The sequence below is a fragment of the Garra rufa genome, chromosome 1 (genome assembly GCF_049309525.1).
Source record: "Garra rufa chromosome 1, GarRuf1.0, whole genome shotgun sequence".
NCBI lineage: Eukaryota > Metazoa > Chordata > Actinopteri > Cypriniformes > Cyprinidae > Garra > Garra rufa.
The window spans coordinates 50585332-50604402 of record NC_133361.1 but is presented as its reverse complement, the minus strand read 5'-3'; positions in this window follow the sequence as shown (position 1 = coordinate 50604402).

Below are 19071 nucleotides of genomic sequence, written 5' to 3'. Positions count from 1 at the left end.
ATGGTCTTTGGCGTCTGTTTAAAATTGTAATGTACAATTACAACACTGATTGTTGATTAATTTTATTTATTTTTTACTTTATTTTATTTTAACTAACTTTTTATTTTTATTTATTTGTCTGTTTATAGTTTATTGGAGTTTATTTAGGCCTTGTTCCTTTTATTTTTATTTTGTTCCCTCTTCCTTCATGGGCTTTGGCTTCTGTTTAATATACAATTACAACTTATTGTGTTTTTTTTTTTTTTTTTTATAGTTCATTTTAGGCCTATTGATTTATTTTTTAGTTTATTTTAGGCCTATTTTATGTATGTATGTATTTATTTATTTGTAGTTATTTTAGTTCATTTTAGGTCTTGTTCTTTTTATTATTATTTTTTATTAGTTCATTTTAGGCTTATTTTATTTTATTTTTTTTAGTTTAAGTTAATTTTAGGCCCGTTTTATTTATTTATTAGTTCATTTTAGGCTTATTTTATTTTAGTTTATTATTCCCTCATTCCTATTTTATTTTATTATTTTATGCTGTTTTTAGTGGATTTTGACAACTGTTTAATTTGTAATGTATAATAACAACACTGATTGCTGATTACTTTATTAGTTCGGTTTAGGCTTATTTTATTTAAAATTGTAATATACAATTACAACACTGATTGCTGATTATATATTTATTAATTTATTTAATTCTATTTTATTTTATTTTGTTTCAGTTCATTTAAGGCCCTGTTCTGTCATGGTCTTTTGTTCGTCTCTCCCGTCTGATTAATGTCTCCATTTTGCATTCACTTTTCAAAGAGATGAAATACGAGCGATATTAGTCGTGGTAAAAAAGCATTTCAGTCTGTAAACACTGAGAACTGTCGACCCTGCGTTTGTCTGCGTTGCCGCCTGTGGTTGTGTGCTAAACTCTGACTTTGCCAAAAGCGAAGCGTCGCCTTCTGCCGCATCCAAGCTGCCAAGAGGGAGTGACTGATGCCGCGGAACGCACCGCTGCAACTCTTTATAACAGCGCGCCTCCAAATTACACTGCAGCCGCTACGACTACGAGAGCCAGAGTCAGGCTTGCTGCAGCCGTAATTTGGGGATTCTCTGAGTTTATTGGACATTTAGCTTTGGATTTATTGTCGTCAACGAGGCTTTGCCGCGTTTGCAACTGTCATTTAGAGAAATAAAAAATACAACTTTGTTCCAGAGGCCGTACATAACGTGCATGCAAATTGAGGCGGCTTAAATTGCTGATGTTAACCTCTAAACACGCAGAGCCGGTTTTAAAATGTACGGGAATGACTTAATTACAGATTATTTCAGCAGTAAAATGTGAAACCTAACCAATACACTTTTTTTTATCGTGGTAAAAAAAAAAAGGTCAGGTTTAACTGTCACTGTCAGTGCTTTAAAATGTCCACTTGGGGGAACTAATGTCTTTATTCTTCACTGCTGCACTGTCATACTTCTCTCCACACTAAAACTTTGATCTCAGCAGACTTCATATCAAACGATAAATATTGCAGTATCTTATTTGAAGTATGTTATTTGCAGTATGTTTACCGTCTTCAGCTATAAATCAGTTTGTTTGTTTGATTTATTTGTTTACAATATACACTGCAGTCAACATTGTTTTTGTAAAGCAGTTTCTTCTGCTCACCAAGCCTGCATTTATTTAATCCAAAGTACAGCAAAAACAGTAAAATTGTGAAATATTTTGACTATTTAAAATAACTGCTTTCTATTTGAATATATTTTAAAATGTAATTTATTCCTGTGATCGAGGATGAACTTTTCAGCATCATTACTCCAGTCTTCAGTGTCCTTCAGAAATTATTCTAATATGCTGATTTGCTGTTCAAGAAATATTTTTATTATTATTAGCAAAAGTTAAAATGGTTGAATACATTTTTCAGGATTCTTTGATCAATAGATCCAAAGATTAGCATTCATCTGAAATAAAAAACTTTTGTTAGGTTATACACTATACCATTCAAAAGCTTGGAGCCAGAATAATTTTTCTTTCTTTTTGGGGGGGAAAGCAATAATAATTATTACTTTTATTTAGCAAGGATGCTTTAAATGAATCGAAAATGATGATCAAGATATTTTATAATTTTTTAAACAGCAAATCAGAATGTTAAAATGATTTCTAAAGGATCATGTAACAGGAGTAATGATGCTAAAAGTCAGCTTTCAAATCACACAAATAAATTACATTTTAAAATATATTCAAATAGAAAGCAGTTATTAAAAATTCTAAAAATGTTTCACAATTTTACTGTTTTTGCTGTACTTTGGATCAAATAAATGCAGGTGAGCAGAAGAGACTTTTTAAAAACATTAAAAATCTTACTGTTCAAAAACTTTTGACTCAGTGTAAATGTTCTCAAATTAGTCAAAAATATGAACCTGTTAATCATTCTGATTAATTGAGCTAAAATAAAATATAATAAAATAAATTAAAAAGCTTGAAGAAAATTAGAAATGTTACATTGGTAACTAACTAAAAAAAAAAAAAAAAAAAACTTAAGTAATAATTAGAAAGTTGTAAAGTTTTTATATATAATGTGACCCTGGACCACAAAACCAGGACCACAAAACCACAAAACCAGTCATAAGGTTAAATTTGACAAAACTGAGATGTATACATCATATGAAAGCTCAATAAATAAGCTTTCTATTGATGTATGGTTTGTTAGGATAGGACAATATTTGGCCGAGATACATCTATTTGAAAATCTGGAATCTGAGGGTGCAAAAAAATCAAAATACTGAGAAAATCACCTTTAAAGTTGTCCAAATTAAGTTCTTAGCAATGCATATTACTAATCAAAAATAACATTTTGATATGTTTACAGTAGGAATTTTACAAAAAATCTTTATGGAACATGATCTTTACTTAATATCCTAATAATTTTTGACATAAAAGAAAAATCAATAATTTTGACCCATACAATGTATTTTTGGCTATTGCTACAAATATACCCCAGCGACTTAAGACTGGTTTTGTGGTCCAGGGTCACATATATAAGCTTAAATTTAAATGTAAAATTAAAAGTTAATAAATACCATAAAAATATAAAAATAATACAATCAGAGTGTTGCATTTGTTGTCGCCTGGACTATAATAACATGCATATACCACTATATTAATACATTTTAACTAAACATTTATTCAATATTTTACATTTGTAGACATTTTGTTTACTATATAATTCTCATATGATGATATTACTATTATTCTAAGCGCTGGAAAACCGTAATGAAAGAATGAACAAGTGTGTCTAACCCTTTGACTTGTGCTGTACATGAAAGTTATCAACTCGAAAAGATTCAGCTTAGCTAGAAGACTAAAAATAGTCTCAGTTGAGAGTAACTCGTGGGCTTTAGCAGAGTGTGAACCTCACTGAGTGCTTCTGTATTCACACTCGGCTTCTTGAGGCCATCAGCTGCCTCAGCACACCAGTCACACTTGCAAAGTGTCTCCATTTGGGGCACCAATTATATTACAAACGATCAAATTATCAAGCGATGATCCTACCGCAGGCTATATGCATCTTCCTCACTACAGCCGACCGAAAACCACCCTCCTCTGCCTCTTGAATCATCATAATGTGATTATTATGCACAGCAGTTGAAAGGAACAGTGAAACTCATAGTCTCACTGACCTACTTATACAAGTATTTAGCCTAGTGCTTTCACTCTTTTGTGGTGCACCCTGGGTAGAGCATACCCACTCCATTGTCGACAGGTTCACGTTACAAAACATGGGAACTGGTGAGTAACATGCCTGTGTCACTGTGAGACAGGAAGCTGAGGGTTTTGTATTATCAGATTTCTAAGTTCAATCTTAGTTTCCCAGGCCGTATGTATAAAGCTTGCTAAGCCAATGATAGTCCAACTAGTGTTTCTCATAATAACAAATGGGAACTTGTTTTAAACCAATGACGTGTTAAGCTTTGGCTGACCTGAATGACACCTCAAAGTGTGAGGCGTTTTGAGGAAAAATGCTTGTATTGAAGGAGGGACCTGAGACTGAAGGTCTTTTTACATCTGAGTCATTCTAAACCCTCATACATTATCTAGCGTTAACAATCAATTCTAGGTGTTCATAATTAGATATACCACACTGTACATTCCTTAACCCTGGGTTAACATTCTTATTTGCGTATTTGAGGTTTTAGATTCATTGATTGGATGAATGCAGTGTGAGACCTGCTCATGTAAAGGCACTTTACTGTCAAGTTTTGGCCCTAAATAGATTTTTTTGTACTATATATGTGATCCTGGACCACAAAGCCAGTCTTAAGTAGCATGGGTATATTTATAGCCTATTTTATTTTTAAAAAAAAATTATTTGTGGTTATTTTAGTTCATTTTAGACCTTCTTCCTTTTATTTTATTTCTGTTTATTTTAGGCCTGATTCCTTTTATGTTATTTATTTATGTATTAGTTCATTTTAGGCTTATTTTATTTATTTTTGTTAAGTTTAGTTTAGCTCATTTTAGGCCTATTTTATTTATTTATTTGTAGTTTTATGCTTATTTTATTTATTTTTAGGCTTATTTTATTTATTTATGTTTAGTTTGGTTTATTTTAGTTCATTTTGGGCCTGTTTTATTTATTTATTTGTAGTTAATTTAGTTCATTTTAGGCCTTATTCCTTTTATTTTATTTATTTATTAGTTCATTTTATGCTTAGTTTATTTATTTTAGTTTATTTTAGTTCATTTTAGGCATTTTTAATTTATTTATTGTAGTTATTTATGTTTAGTTTAGTTTGTTTTAGTTCATTTTAGACCTTTTCTATTTTTTTTGTAGTTATTTTAGCCCTTTTTAAATTTTTAGCCCCTAATTTTATTATTATTATTATTATTATTATTATTATTATTATTATTATGTATTTTTTATTTTATTATTTTTATTATTTTTTATTTTATTCCCTGTCCCTTTATGGGTTTTGATGTCCGTTTAAAACACTGATTGCTGATTATTTTATTTTATTTATTAGATCATTTTAGGCTTATTTAATTTATTTAGTTTTAGTTTAGTTTTAGTTCATTTTAGGCCTATTTTATTTATTTATTTATTTGTTATTTTAGTTCACTTTAGGCCTCATTCCTATTTTTTTTTATTTTATTTATTTATTAGTTAATTTTAATGCTTATTGTATTTATTTATTTTTGATTTAGGTTATTTTAGTTCATTTTAGGCCTTTTTATTTATTTATTTTATTTATTTATGTTTAGTTTAGTTTGTTTTAGTTCAGTTTGGACCTTTTCTATTTTTTTGTAGTTATTTTAGCCCTTGTGTATTTTATTAGTATTATTATTATTTGTTTTTCATTATTTATTTATTATTATTATTTTTTATTTTTTATTTTATTCCCTGTCCCTTTATGGGCTTTGTTTTATTTTATTTTATTTTATTTTATTTATTAGATCATTTTAGGCTTATTTTATTTATTTATGTTTAGTTTAGTTTTAGTTTATTTTAGGCCTGTTTTGTGTATTTATTTGTTTGTTATTTTAGTTCATTTTAGGCCTTGTTTTATTTGTTAAAAACCTGCTTATGTAAAGGCACTGTACTGCCAAGTTTTGGCCCTAAATTGATTTTTTGTACTATATAGTTTACCCTGGACCACAAAACCAAGTCTTAAGGAGCACGAGTATACAGTATTTGTAGCAATACCCAAAAATACATTGTATGGGTCAAAATGATCGATTTTTCTTTTCTGCAAAAAATCATTAAGCTGTTAAGTAAAGATAATGTTCCATGAAGATATTTAGCAAATTTACTAACTCAAATATATCAAAGCTTTTTTGATAAAGACATTTTTGATTAGTAATATGCATTGCTAAGAACTTCATTTGGACAACTTTAAAGGGAATTTTCTCGATATTTAAATTCCTCAGATTCCAGAAATAGTTGTATCTCGGCCAAATATTGTCCTATCCTAACAAACCATACATCAACGGAAAGCTTTCAGATGGTATACAAATCTCAATTTTGAGAAACTGACACTTATGACTGGTTTTGTGGTCCAGGGTCACATAGGTAAGAATGTATGGAAGGTGGTCGGGGCCAAAATTCTTAAAATCTGTAAAGTGTAAAATCCGACCATGTCAACACACATTTGTCTGGTTTAATGCAAAAACATGCACAGCAGCCAATGAAGTTGCTGTATTTGAGACTATTTGCATATGTGACGCAGTGGTATTAAGGTACTTGAGGCCGTGCTGTATCATGAATAAATCACGGCTAAAGGGGTTGCAGGCACTCCGCTTCACGTTGTGCCTAACAACGCCCTTCAGCTGTGATTTATTCATGATACAGCACGGCCTCTCGTACCTTATTGCTTTTATAAAACGGTTACCACACAATAAAAATATTAAAATCAAAAATATATATTAATTTATATATATTAAGTTGTACGTTTTCATAAAGTAAAATCATTAACTGCCTTCCGCTGTAAAAAGTAGTCCCTAACTGCTGCAGCTGTGTTTACGTTGCTAAGGGTGGTTGCTAAGGGGGTTCAATGATACACAAAACCGTTGAGAGAAGCGGTCGTAGCAGTGCCGTATCGAGGGGCGAATTCCAAACGGCTATTTTGCGCCCTTCAAGGGCACTTCTAGAAGGGGACGCCATTTGTAGGGACGTTCCAAACGAAAGTGAGCAACTTAATCCCTTCACGAAGGGCCCTTCCAGAAGGCCGTTAGCGAAGGGAACATTCCATGGTCACTTCACGGAAGTGATTTCCGTTAGTGATCACGTTTGCGCAGCGTTGTCAAGGTAACATTTCGTCAGTCATTCCCTTCGCCAAGGGAGTTCCAAACGGTTAAAAGAGACAGAAATGCCCTACTCCCTTAAAAGAACTCACTTCAAAGGGATCTGCCCTTCGGAGGGAGTAGGGCGTAGGGATGCGCACTTCCATTTGGAATTTGCCCATGAATACGACACAGCTGCTGACCAATCAGAATTGAGGAATGAAACTAACCGTTTTATAATGGTATATACGTATATTTCACATTATATGTATAACACATTAGACATCATTTTTATTCATAAATGTTGTCATTATGGTATATTTGTTTGCACAAATGCAAACATAAGACATGATATTAGTCTTATGTCATGGTTTGTCATGTCCTTTTTAGTCGTTTAGTTCAGCGTTCTTTCTCAGATAGAATAGTCTTAATTTACATTGTAACAATTACTCTAGCACAGTATACAGTGAAGCAATGCCACAATAAACGAAAGAAAGGATTGATGTGTGAGTAAATCTAGAAGTAAATCAGCTTTAAAGGGGACATCATGAAAGTCAGCTGACGTTTTAAGTGTTTAAGTGCTATAATGGGGTCCACAGTGCATCAGAAAACATGAAAAAGAGCAACCCAGTAACTTAGTTATGGTAATACTTTCTCTGCAAGCTTGTGAAAAAACCACCCACTCAGATTTCCCCTTAATCTGTACGTTTCCATTCACAGTGCTGCCATTTTGTTTTCACAAGTGACAATGGTGTACCGTTTCTAACTCCATGGTAAAAGTTCGAACTAAGCATGCTAACTGTTCTGTTGTTGGAGTCCCAGCAACAGAGGAGACAAGAGAGCAGTGGATTTATTGATGTATTTACTGTATATTACACTATTGCCACCCAGATCTAATATAAACATGCCATTTCTTTCCCAGCTGTTCAGCTTCACAGACACAACCGACTGTTTTTGTAACTCCTGTGTGTTTTTAACATAGACCTGTGTGTATTTGAGAGTTCAAGCGCAATAAGACATGAAAGAGAAGTTTAATTAAATGCCGTGTGACAGCCGCTTTCTGTGCCAGGGCTTTAGATGTGTGCACTAAGAAAACCCTATATCAAGTTTAAACTAATATGGTTTAAAACATGATTACAGTGCGATAGACATGACAATCAAAACCAAACAGATGTTTTTTTTAGCAGAGTGTCTGAGGTATGAGCTGTAAAAGGGGGCAGGGAGCAGCAGCTCATTTGCATTTAAAGAGCCATTCATGAAAACTGTGTTTCTGCTTTCACTCAAAATAGGCATTTTCGAAATGATACAATAAATGATCTATGGGGTGTTTTGAGCTGAAACTTCACAGACACATTCTGGAGACACCTGACACTTAAATGACATAAGAGGCATAATAGGTCTCCTTTAAAAAAAATACTACACGTTTAGAATGTGTATGCGTTGAGAGACGTGTAAATTTGTCGTCCTAACACAGTAAAATGGTAACTCTTAACACTTACAAAAGAAACGTTCAGAATTGCAGGACAAAGAGTGCGTGTTGACATGATCAGATTTCACACATTCCGTTTACAGCTTTTGGCCCTGTCTGCCTTCCATAATAATGAAAGAGTCTCTTTTTCTATTTAATTGACGGGTTTTTCATCACCATTTGACCTTTTTCCCTTCAAACGCGAAAACTAATGTTTATGCAACTTGTTTTTCCGTGACTGTTCAAAGCACACGAATATAAAGCATGCAATAGAGTGTGTGTTGCTAAGCATCCAGCTGTAGTATATTAGCACTTTATCATTTCACACCACACAAGTTTGTCCTACGAGTAGGGTTTCATAAAAAAGCGGTGCTAACCCTGCTTCTAAATAACAAACGTGAAATGTCCCTCCACCCCAGGTTAAAAGCAGGATTTCGAATTAGCATTAGATTAATCAGTGTGAAAAGCCATATGTGACCCTGGACCACAAAACCAGTCATAAGGTTAATTTTTAACAAAACTGAGATGTGTACATCATATGAAAGCTCAATAAATAATAAATAAATTGATGTATGGTTTGTTAGGATAGGACAATATTTGGCCGAGATACATCTATTTGAAAATCTGAAATCTGAGGGTGCAAAAAAATCGAAATATTGAGAAAATCACCTTTAAAGTTGTCCAAATTAAGTTCTTAACAATGCATATTACTAATCAAAAATTACATTTTGATATATTTATAGTAGGAATTTTACAAAAAATCTTCATGAAACATGATCTTTACTCAATTTTCTAATGATTTTTGGCATAAAAGAAAAATCAATAATTTTGACCCATACAATGTATTTTTGGCTATTGCTACAAATATACCCCAGCGACTTAAGACTGGTTTTGTGCTCCAGGGTCACATATAGAGACCAAAATATTAATGATACTTTCCAGTTGGCTCTTTTTTACTGTAAGCAACCACTGGAACACCCTTGTAAATGCATAGCAATGCATTAAATGCCACTTAAGCAGCCACTTAGCACAGGAAAACACATTCGATTGTTGCTATTAAAGTTTTTTTTTTTTTTTCAGCCCGCTCCTTGTTTATCTAGCCATTCTCACTCTTCCATTGACAGCAACCCACATGCATAAAATGAACCCTCTTCCCTCTTCTCCAGCTGACCTCATCTCTCTCTTCATCTGTTATGTATGGAATCTCTCTCATTCTGTCTCTCTGGAGCAGCAGTGACTTGCACAGACTAGCCAAATGCGACTGGGCCTCAGGTTCTGAAGGGTCCCTTTTTAATTTTTTTTTTTTTTTTTTTGGCTAGACAATAAGCCTAGATATATTTCCAGCCAGACTGATGCAGTGTTTACAAACGCACTCGCAGCAATGCTTTTCCACAGCACATGAAGGATGCTGATCACGTGGCCGAATTTGTTTGTACGCTGCATCTGAGTTCACTGAAACGTGACCTGATTTATGGCTTCGGGCCGCCAATGACCTGCACAAACCTGACACACGTCACAGATTCTTTTAAAGTCACAAGCCCAAGCTCATTCCAAGATGTCATGCAGTAAACACTATATAGGAGTTTCTTTTTGTTTTTGTTTTGATTTGCAAATTTCTATTTATCAAGGTATACACAAGGGTGAATAACAGTATTTTAATTTCTGCACAGACTTCTCCTTTAACAATTCATGGAAGAATTTAGCCATGGATTAATCTTGATGAACTATAGAGAAAGTAACCCTAAGCTGAACCCATAAAAACTCCAGAAAAAGCTTTAAAAGTTATACTGTCCTAAATCTGACACACATTTAAAACGCATGAAGTCTGCACAATTAGCGAGCCTACTTTAAAAGCTTTTGTTACCGATGCATTTTTAATGCTTTAAGTTGGCAGTCTCTGCATATTTAACAGAGTCTCTCATTCTTTGTTTTGTATTGGAGATGCACATGGGCGAGGTGGGGCCTCCCCCTCTGGCGTCTTTGTGGAGTGACAGTAACCAAACAAAGCCCCCTGTCTCTCGGGGTGATGTCATGTCGGGTCCCCATCCCCCAGCATGGTCCAGGAGTGAGTGTTTATGTGGGTGTCATTAAACTTTCGCATGATTCATGGGAGCTGTTTGTAAGCATCCATGCATTGAGACGAATGATTTGTGTGTGTGTGTGTGTTTATCACGCTCAAGTAAAGATGCTCACTCATACAGACTCATCAGAAGTGACTCAGACGTCTGAGGACCCATATATGCTCTCAGTTCTTTTGATTGATTTTTTCTCTTTTCTTTTCCTCCCTTTCTTTGTTCATGATGTATTTTTCTCACATTTTCTTCACAGCTGAGAGCTGCACTGAGGTGTGATATCACAGCCAAGGAAATTGCTTTAACCTGCATGCATCCCTAGGTGAATGCGAGAGAGAGTGTGTCTAATGTGCCGCCGTCCTCCGCAATTGTTGTGTAAGAAAAAAAGTCTTACTGTTTCTGTCCCTTACATCAAAACGGGGTTCTTTTGTGTATTTAACCAGAGTTTATTAAAGAAATAGTTCACTCATTATTATTAGTGCTGGGAACTTGATACGCATTTCAAAAAACTACAGGATCCAAATGATTTTATGACATTAGATCTGCTGATGTGGACAAAACATAAAAAAACGTTTCCAGCATTGATTAGCACAAATTATAGTCTGAATCACAAGTGAATCATTTCTATGAGCCTTTTCTATTAATGAATCAAACTGATGCAGTCAAGTGAGTAACTCTTTTGTTGTGAGTAACTTATTATTGAATCAAACACAGACATCATGGTTAGCGAATTTCTAGTTTTCTTGCAAATGACTCTTGCGCTGTTTTGTTTTGTTTAATCGAAAACATACAGCATGACCAATTGAGTTTTATCGAGTCAATTTTTGAGTGAATGATTCTATCAAATACATTGAATCCAGTTCAATAAAAACTCTTGCACCAGTTCTCTTTGGTGAATTGAAAACATCCAGCACGACCAGTAGAGTCCATTTTCCACAACCAGTAGAACCTCTTGTGGTGAAAACATACAGCATGACCAGTGCAGTCTGATTCTCAAGCAAATTAGTTTTTTGAGAGGATTCTTTTTATTGAATCAAACACAGAGGCTACATCAGGATCAGTGAATTCCAGATTTCTTGCAAATGTCTCTTGTGCCGTTTCGTTTTGGTGAATCAAAAACATACAGCATGACCAGTGGAGTCTGATTCTTGAGTGAATGACTCTTTTGAATCGATTCTTTTTATTGAATCAAACACATAGGCTACATCAGGATCAGTGATTTCCAGATTTCTTGCAAATGACCCTTGCGCTGGTTCTTTTTAGTTAATCAAAAACATATAGCATGACCAGTGGAGTTTGATTCTCAAGTAAAAGACTCTTTTAAATCGATTCTTTTTATTGAATCAAACAAATACATCATGATCAGTGAATTCCAGTTTCTTGAAAATGACTCTTGCACCGGTTCTTTTTAGCTAATCGAAAACCATAGACTGTAAAAAAATATGGACGTAGTGTCCGTGACGTCACCTGTAGGTTTCTGAAGAGCGATTTTGAAGCTCATAGTGGGCAGGATTCGGCCGTCGCCATCTTGGAATCGCGTCATCGCCTGTCACTCCCGGATAATCGAAAATGGGCAAAGAGGCGGGACGTGGGTGGAGCTGGTTGCTGAAACCACACCCGCCTAGCGCGACAGTGGTGACAGCAGCGCCAATCCCCCTGTCACTCAAGTGGCCACGCCCTTAATTATGCAGAACTTTAAGGCTTAATATAACTTAAACCAGGGGTCCCCAAACTAAGGCCCGGGGGCCGAATGCGGTCCGCCACCACATTTGGACCGGCCCTGTGAACAATGCCAGAGACATATTTTGATAATGTAATTTTAAATATGTTTTACTTATATCATGTTGGTATTTGATGATAAAGGTTGGCTTTCAAACAAAAATTTCCCTTAGTTATTAACATAGCCTAATTATTTGTTAAATTCACCAACAGAATGGTACATTCAACGTAATGTGTCATCGCAATCGAACACAGTGGACCAACACCAGCAGATGACATTGCACCCCAAATCATCACAGACTGTGGAAACTTAACACTGGACTTCAAGCTACTTGAGCTATGAGCTTCTCCACCCTTACTCCAGACTCCAGGACCTTGGTTTCCAAATAAAATACAAAACTTGCTCTCATCTGAAAAGAGGACTTTGGACCACTGGGCAAGTCCATTTCTTCTTCTCCTTAGCCCAGATGCCTCTGAAGTTGTCTGTGGTGCAGGAGTGGCTTAACAAGAGGAATACAACAACTGTAGCCAAATTCCTTGACGCGTATGTGTGTGGTGGCTCTTGATGCCTTGACCCCAGCTTTAGTCCATTCCTTGTGAAGTTCACCCAAACTCTTGAATCAGTTTTGCTTGACAAGTCTCTCAAAGCTGCGGTTCTCTCAGTTGGTTGTGCATCTTTTTCTTCAACACTTTTTTCTTCCACTCAACTTTCTGTTAACATGCTTGGATACAGCACTCTGTGAACAGCAGCTTCTTTGGCAATGAATGTTTGTGGCTCACCCTCCTTGTGAAGGGTGTCAATGATTGTCTTCCGGACAACTGTCAGATCAGCAGTCTTCCCCAGGATTGTGTAGCCTAGTGAACCAAACTGAGAGACCATTTTGAGGGCTCAGGAAACCTTTGCAGGTGTTTTGAGTTGATGGTCGTGGTGTATGTTTTCGATTCACCCAAATGAACCGGCACAAGAGTCATTTGCAAGAAAACTGGAATTTGCTGATCATAACGTATGTGTTTGATTCAATAAAAATAATCCTTTCAAAAGAGTCACTCACTCGAGAATCGAACTCCTCTGGTTGTGCTATATGTTTTTGATTAACTAAAAAGAACCAACCCAAGAGTCATTTGCAAGAAAACTGGAATTCACTGGTCATGCTGTATGTTTTTGATAAACTAAAAAGAACAGGCAGAAGAATCATTCATGAGAAAATCAGGAAAATAAATTTATGGGTCATGATGAATGTGCTTGATGTACCAAAATGAACCTTCTCGAAAGAGTCATTCACTTCAGTATCGGACTCCACTGGTCGTGCTGTCTGTTTTTAATTCACCAAAGAGAGCCGATGCAAGAGTCATTTGCAAGAAAACTGGAATACGCTGTCGCTGATTGTGATGTATGTGTAAAAATAATTGATTCAAAAGAGTCATTCGCTTGAGAATCAGACTCCACTGGCTGTGCTGTATGTGCTTAATATGCTAAAAATAACCTTCTCAAACGAGTCATTTGCTCAAGAATCAGACTGCACATGTCATGCTGTATGTTTTTAAATAACTAAAAAGAACCGGTGCAAGAGTGATTTCCTAGAAACTGGAATTCGCTGATCATGATGTATTTGTTTGGTTCAATAAAAATATATTCGATTTAAAAGTCTTTCACTTGAGAAACAAACTCCACTGGTCGTGCTGTGTGTTTTCGACAAGCGGCAACCTCCCGCTCTCTCTATTGAAACCAACACGCAAGTGGCTTAAACTGCAATTCATCGACTGGCCACTAGAGACTGGCTGCAAAAGGGAGTCAACTCATCCGTTTAAGTCTGGGGTCCCCAAACTTTTTTCTGAGCGGGCCACATAATTTTCTTTTGTTTAGTGGGGGGCCGGGTCGGTTTATAAAAGAAAATTCCATGGGCCGGACTAACTATTATTATTATTATTTTATTATGATTTTACCTGTATTTATTATACCTTTTAATGCTAGAATAGTTTTTTTTATGCACCAGACAGACAAATTATAATTTCTTATCAAAAGATATAAAGATGTTTCTCAGTAAATTAGAATGTAATGGACAATTCATTTATTTCAGTAATTCAACTCAAATTGTGAAACTTGTGTATTAAATGAATTTAATTCATGCAGAGTGAAGTAGTTTAAGTCTTTGGTTCTTTTAATTGTGATGATTTGGCTCACATTTAATAAAAACCCACCAATTCACAACTTCACAACATCAACAAATTAGAATATGGAGACATTCCAATCAGCTATGCACTGTAAAAAGTTTTCACCAGTTTCAACTTAAAAACTTAAGTTTAGCAGCTGCCTTAAGTTTTTAAATTAAATCAGCTTAAAACTACAAGTTATTTTAACTTATTACAATAAGAATGAGTTGATATAACTTGTGAGTTTAAATGACTTAAGTTGATTTAACTTAAAATCTTAAGGCAGCTGCTAAACTTAAGTAAACTTAAGTTGAAACTGGTGAAATTTTTTTTACAGTGCAGTGGAGTCCGATTCTCAAGCAAATTTTGAGATGGTTCTTTTTTATTGGATCAAAAACATACTGTACATCATAATCAGCAAATTCCAGTTTTCTTGCAAATGACTTTCAAATGACTTTCTTTTCAGTTGATCGAAAACATACAGCATGATCAGCAGGGTCTGATTCTTAAGTAATGAGTTTTTAGAGAGGATTTTTTTTATTGAATCAAATACATACATCATAATTAGTAGATGTAGAATTTAAGTTTCTTGCAAATGACTCTTGCACCAGTTATTTTTGGTTAATTGAAAAGTGGAGTCCGATTCTTGAGAGAATGACTCTTTTGAAAGGGTTCTTTCTATTGAATCAAACACATACATCATGATCAGCAAATTCCAGTTTTCCTGCAAATGAGTTATATTTAGTGAATCGAAAACGTACAGCACGACCAGTGTAGTCCGATTCCTAAACGAATGACTTGAGCTTTTTTGAAAGGTTCTTTTTAGTGTATAAAAACATAAAATGCAACCAGTGAAGTCTTATTCTTGAGCGAATGACTCTTTTGAGAGGGTTCGATTCGGTATATCAAGTGCATAAAAATGACTCTTCCTCCTATTCTTTTTAGTGTATCAAAAACATACAGGCCGACCAGGAAAGTCCAGTTTTCAAACAAATGACTCTTATGATCCCAGCATTGGACAACATTGTGTTTTGTATTTTCCAAATAATTCTTGCTAATGAAAGTCTATCTTGTGTCAGGTCTTACACATTAAGATATGCAGCATAATCTAGTGACACTTCCCAAATGATGCTTTAAGCCTGAGGATCACAGTGAAATATAATATCTCATAAAAGTGTGTTTTTGAAAATGTTCTTTAGGGGTCACATTACCATTTTAATCTGCCACACCAACTGGAAAGAGGGCATGTGCGCTGGGGTAAGACAAACGGCTTTCCTCCTTATGATTTGGATGTGTACGGGTATCAGGAATGAGAAGGGGGGCTTTCTGTATCACAGTGCTTGAAAGTGGGTCTGTTTAATGAGTTAAAGATAATCTCCTTACGGCATAAATAGTCCACACACACACACACACACACACACACACACACACACACACACACACCAGATCCTGTACTCTAGAGGCCTAAAACATTTATCTTAGCTTCTGTTTGTGCATAAAAGAGTGTGTGTGTGTGTGTGTCCACACGAGAGGCTTCTGTCTGGATTTGAAGGGGTTCCCAGTCTAGTCTAATGTGTGTGAATGTTGGACATGATTGATCTATTGTTTATTGTGAAAATAAAAGGCTGAGTGTCTCAGTATTCTGACTAAGGACATTAACTGTTTGTTGTGTTTGTTTGTCTGTACAATGCATTACAGGCTTTTTTTCCACAATGCAGAATGACAACATAGCAGGCTTGTGCACTAGCGCTTGTGTGTTTGCGTTGTGTACGATAACGCATGGCATAAGGATGGCGTTGTGACAGCATGGAGGGGTGGGGGATGTATTTAATGAGTCATCGCAGATGTGAGCTCTGTTCTCCTCACTCCAGGGCAAGTGTGTTAGGCTGTTGAGGTCATCCATCATCTGTGTGTGTGTGGGTGGGTGGGTTTATGTATCCACCAGGACTGGTGGGCTTCACTGCCAGGCAAATATATTAGAGAGTCATGTTCATTACAAAGACAAATATGCTTATGGAATTATCATGGTAATGACTTTGTTCGCTTTTGTGGAAATGCTTTGCTTTTGTTGGAGGAAAGTAATATAAATACACAGATACAAAAGGTTTTATGAGTAGAGATACAAAATATCCAATTCTGCATGGGCCAATTGCATCCTTTTTTTAAGTTAGGAGCAAAAATATAATGCAGCTGACATTGGAAGCAGATAATATAAGCATTATTTCACATTTCACATATGTACAGCTGAGGTCAAAAGTTTACATACACCTTGCAGAATCTACAAAATTTTAATTGTTTTACCAAAATAAGAGGGATCATACAAAATCCATGTTATTTTTTATTTAGTACTGACCTGATTAAGATATTTCACATAAGACGTTTACATATAGTCCAAATGATCAAAAGTTTACATACACTTGATTCTTAATACGGTGTTGTTACCTGAATGATCCACAGCTGTGTTTTTGTTTTGTTTTGTTTTGTTTTGTTTTGTTTTGTTTTGTTTTGTTTTGGTTTGTTTAGTGATAGTTGTTCATGAGTCCCCTGTTTGTCCTGAACAGTTAAACTGCCCGCTGTTCTTCAGAAAAATCCTTCAAGTCCCACAAATTATGTTTTTTTTTTTATTTTTTAGTCTATTTGAACCCTTTCCAACAATGACTGTATGATTATAAGATCCATCTTTTCACACTGAGGACAACTGAGAGACTCATATGCAACTATTACAGAAGGTTCAAACACTCATTGATGCTTCAGAAGGAAACACAATGCATTAAGAGCCAGGGGGTGAAAACTTTTGAACAGAATGAAGATGTGTACATTTTTCTTATTTTGCCTAAATATCATCTTTTTAAGAATCTACAGAAGATACTTACATGTTTCCCAAAAGACAAAACAATTTAATTTTACCCTAATCTTCAAAAGTTTTTACCCCCTTGTTCTCAATGCTTCATTTTTTCCTATGAAGCATCAGTGAGTGTTTGAACCTTCTGTAATAGTTGCATATGAGTCCCTCAGTTGTCCTCAGTGTGAAAAGACGGATCTCAAAATCATACAGTCATTGTTGGAAAGGGTTCAAACACACAAAAATGCTGGAAAACCAAAGAATTTGTGGGACCTGAATGATTTTTATGAAAAACAGCAGGCAGTTTAACTGTTCAGGACAAACAAGGGACTCATGAACAACTATCACTAAACAAAAAAACAAAAAACAAAAAAAAAAAACAGCTGTGAATCATTCAGGTTACAACACAGTATTAAGAATCAAGTGTATGTAAACTTCTGAACAGAGTCACTTTTATAAATTCAACTATTATTTTCTCTTGTGAACTATTTGTAAATATCTTTTATGTGAAATATCTTATTCAGGTCAGTACTAACATTTTGCAGAATCTGCAAGGTGTATGTAAACTTTTGAACTCAACTGTATATACATATTTTACATACATTTTTGTATCTGTGTTTTGTCATTTGTATATGAAATATAAAAAGACAAACACATGTCTGTTTTTAATCATAAAAATGCATAATATGTCTGTGCATTCCTAATTTTGACATTGATTCATTTCATTCCCAGTTGCAGGACCTCATCTGGCTTTAGAGTTAATTTATTTAAGGGTTCATTACCTCTAAAATTCTCCTGTTGAGAGCACAGAAAACATTATATAGTCATTTGCGGCACTTTGACGGCAAGTCTAATGTTGTTGTGGGGGTTCTTGAGCTGAAGTCATAGACTGTGCATGTAAACATCATGTCAGTCATCTTCGGATAAGGTCATATGACTAAACGGCATGACAAACACTCATTCTTTTGACACTCACACATTCACATCTGACAGCGGGCCTAATGCAATGTACTTCCCCATACAAGAAGCCACAGAAACCTCAAAGGTAGAAGTGGGATAAAGTGGTGGACAACCTGTGGTGAGATAAACAGGGGAAAACCACCAAACAGGAGACTACTAGATGTATAAAGGTGGGGACAATGAGTGTGTTTGTTCTGTTAGTTCTGTGACCAGCGGATAACTGCAGTGTGTGATGTGTGATTTCCACCTCTCTGCAGCATGGTTTCACTCTCATTTCCATGGTGACAATGAGGACCTCTACTGACGCAGAGCTAAATTTATACCAGCGGCGGTTTTTTACGGCCTGCAGTTTTGAGCTCGCAGCCACGGCTGAGTGAAATCACACACATTACTCAAAATTCAACAGGATCACACAGGATATAGCTAAAGTGCATTTGACCCAGCCTAACTTCAGCTTGTTTGTGATGTCACAGAGGGCGGAAATACCCATTATGAGGGTTTTGCAGTGCACAGTCATCACTTATGATGTGTGGAAGAAGATCTAACCACGGCTAAATAAGTTCATGAGACAGCTGATCCCCTCTTTTACTGATGAGAACCAATTTTCAATAGAAAATTAAACAATAGACCAAATGCAGGTATATGCTTTAAAAGAATACAGTTGAGGTAAAAATGTTACATCCCCCCTTCAGAATCTGCAAAATGTTAATTATTTTATCAAAATGTCTGTGAGGGATCATACTAAATGCAAGTTATTGTTTATTTAGTACTGACCTGAATAAGATATTTCACATAAAAGATGTTTACATATAGCCCACAAGAGAAAATAATAGTTGAATTTATAAAAAAATGACCCCATTCAAAAGTTTACATCCCCTTGATTCTTAATACTGTATTCTTGATACTCTTAATACTTACCTGCATGATCCACAGCTGTGTTTTTTAGCTTAACGATAGTTGTCCATGAGTCCTGAACAGTTAAACTGCCTGCCGTTCTCACTGAGGACAACTAAGGTGAAAACATTTTGAATTTGAAGGGTAGTACTAAATGAAAAAATATGATATTTAGGCAAAATAAGAAAAACGTATCACCATTCTGTTCAAA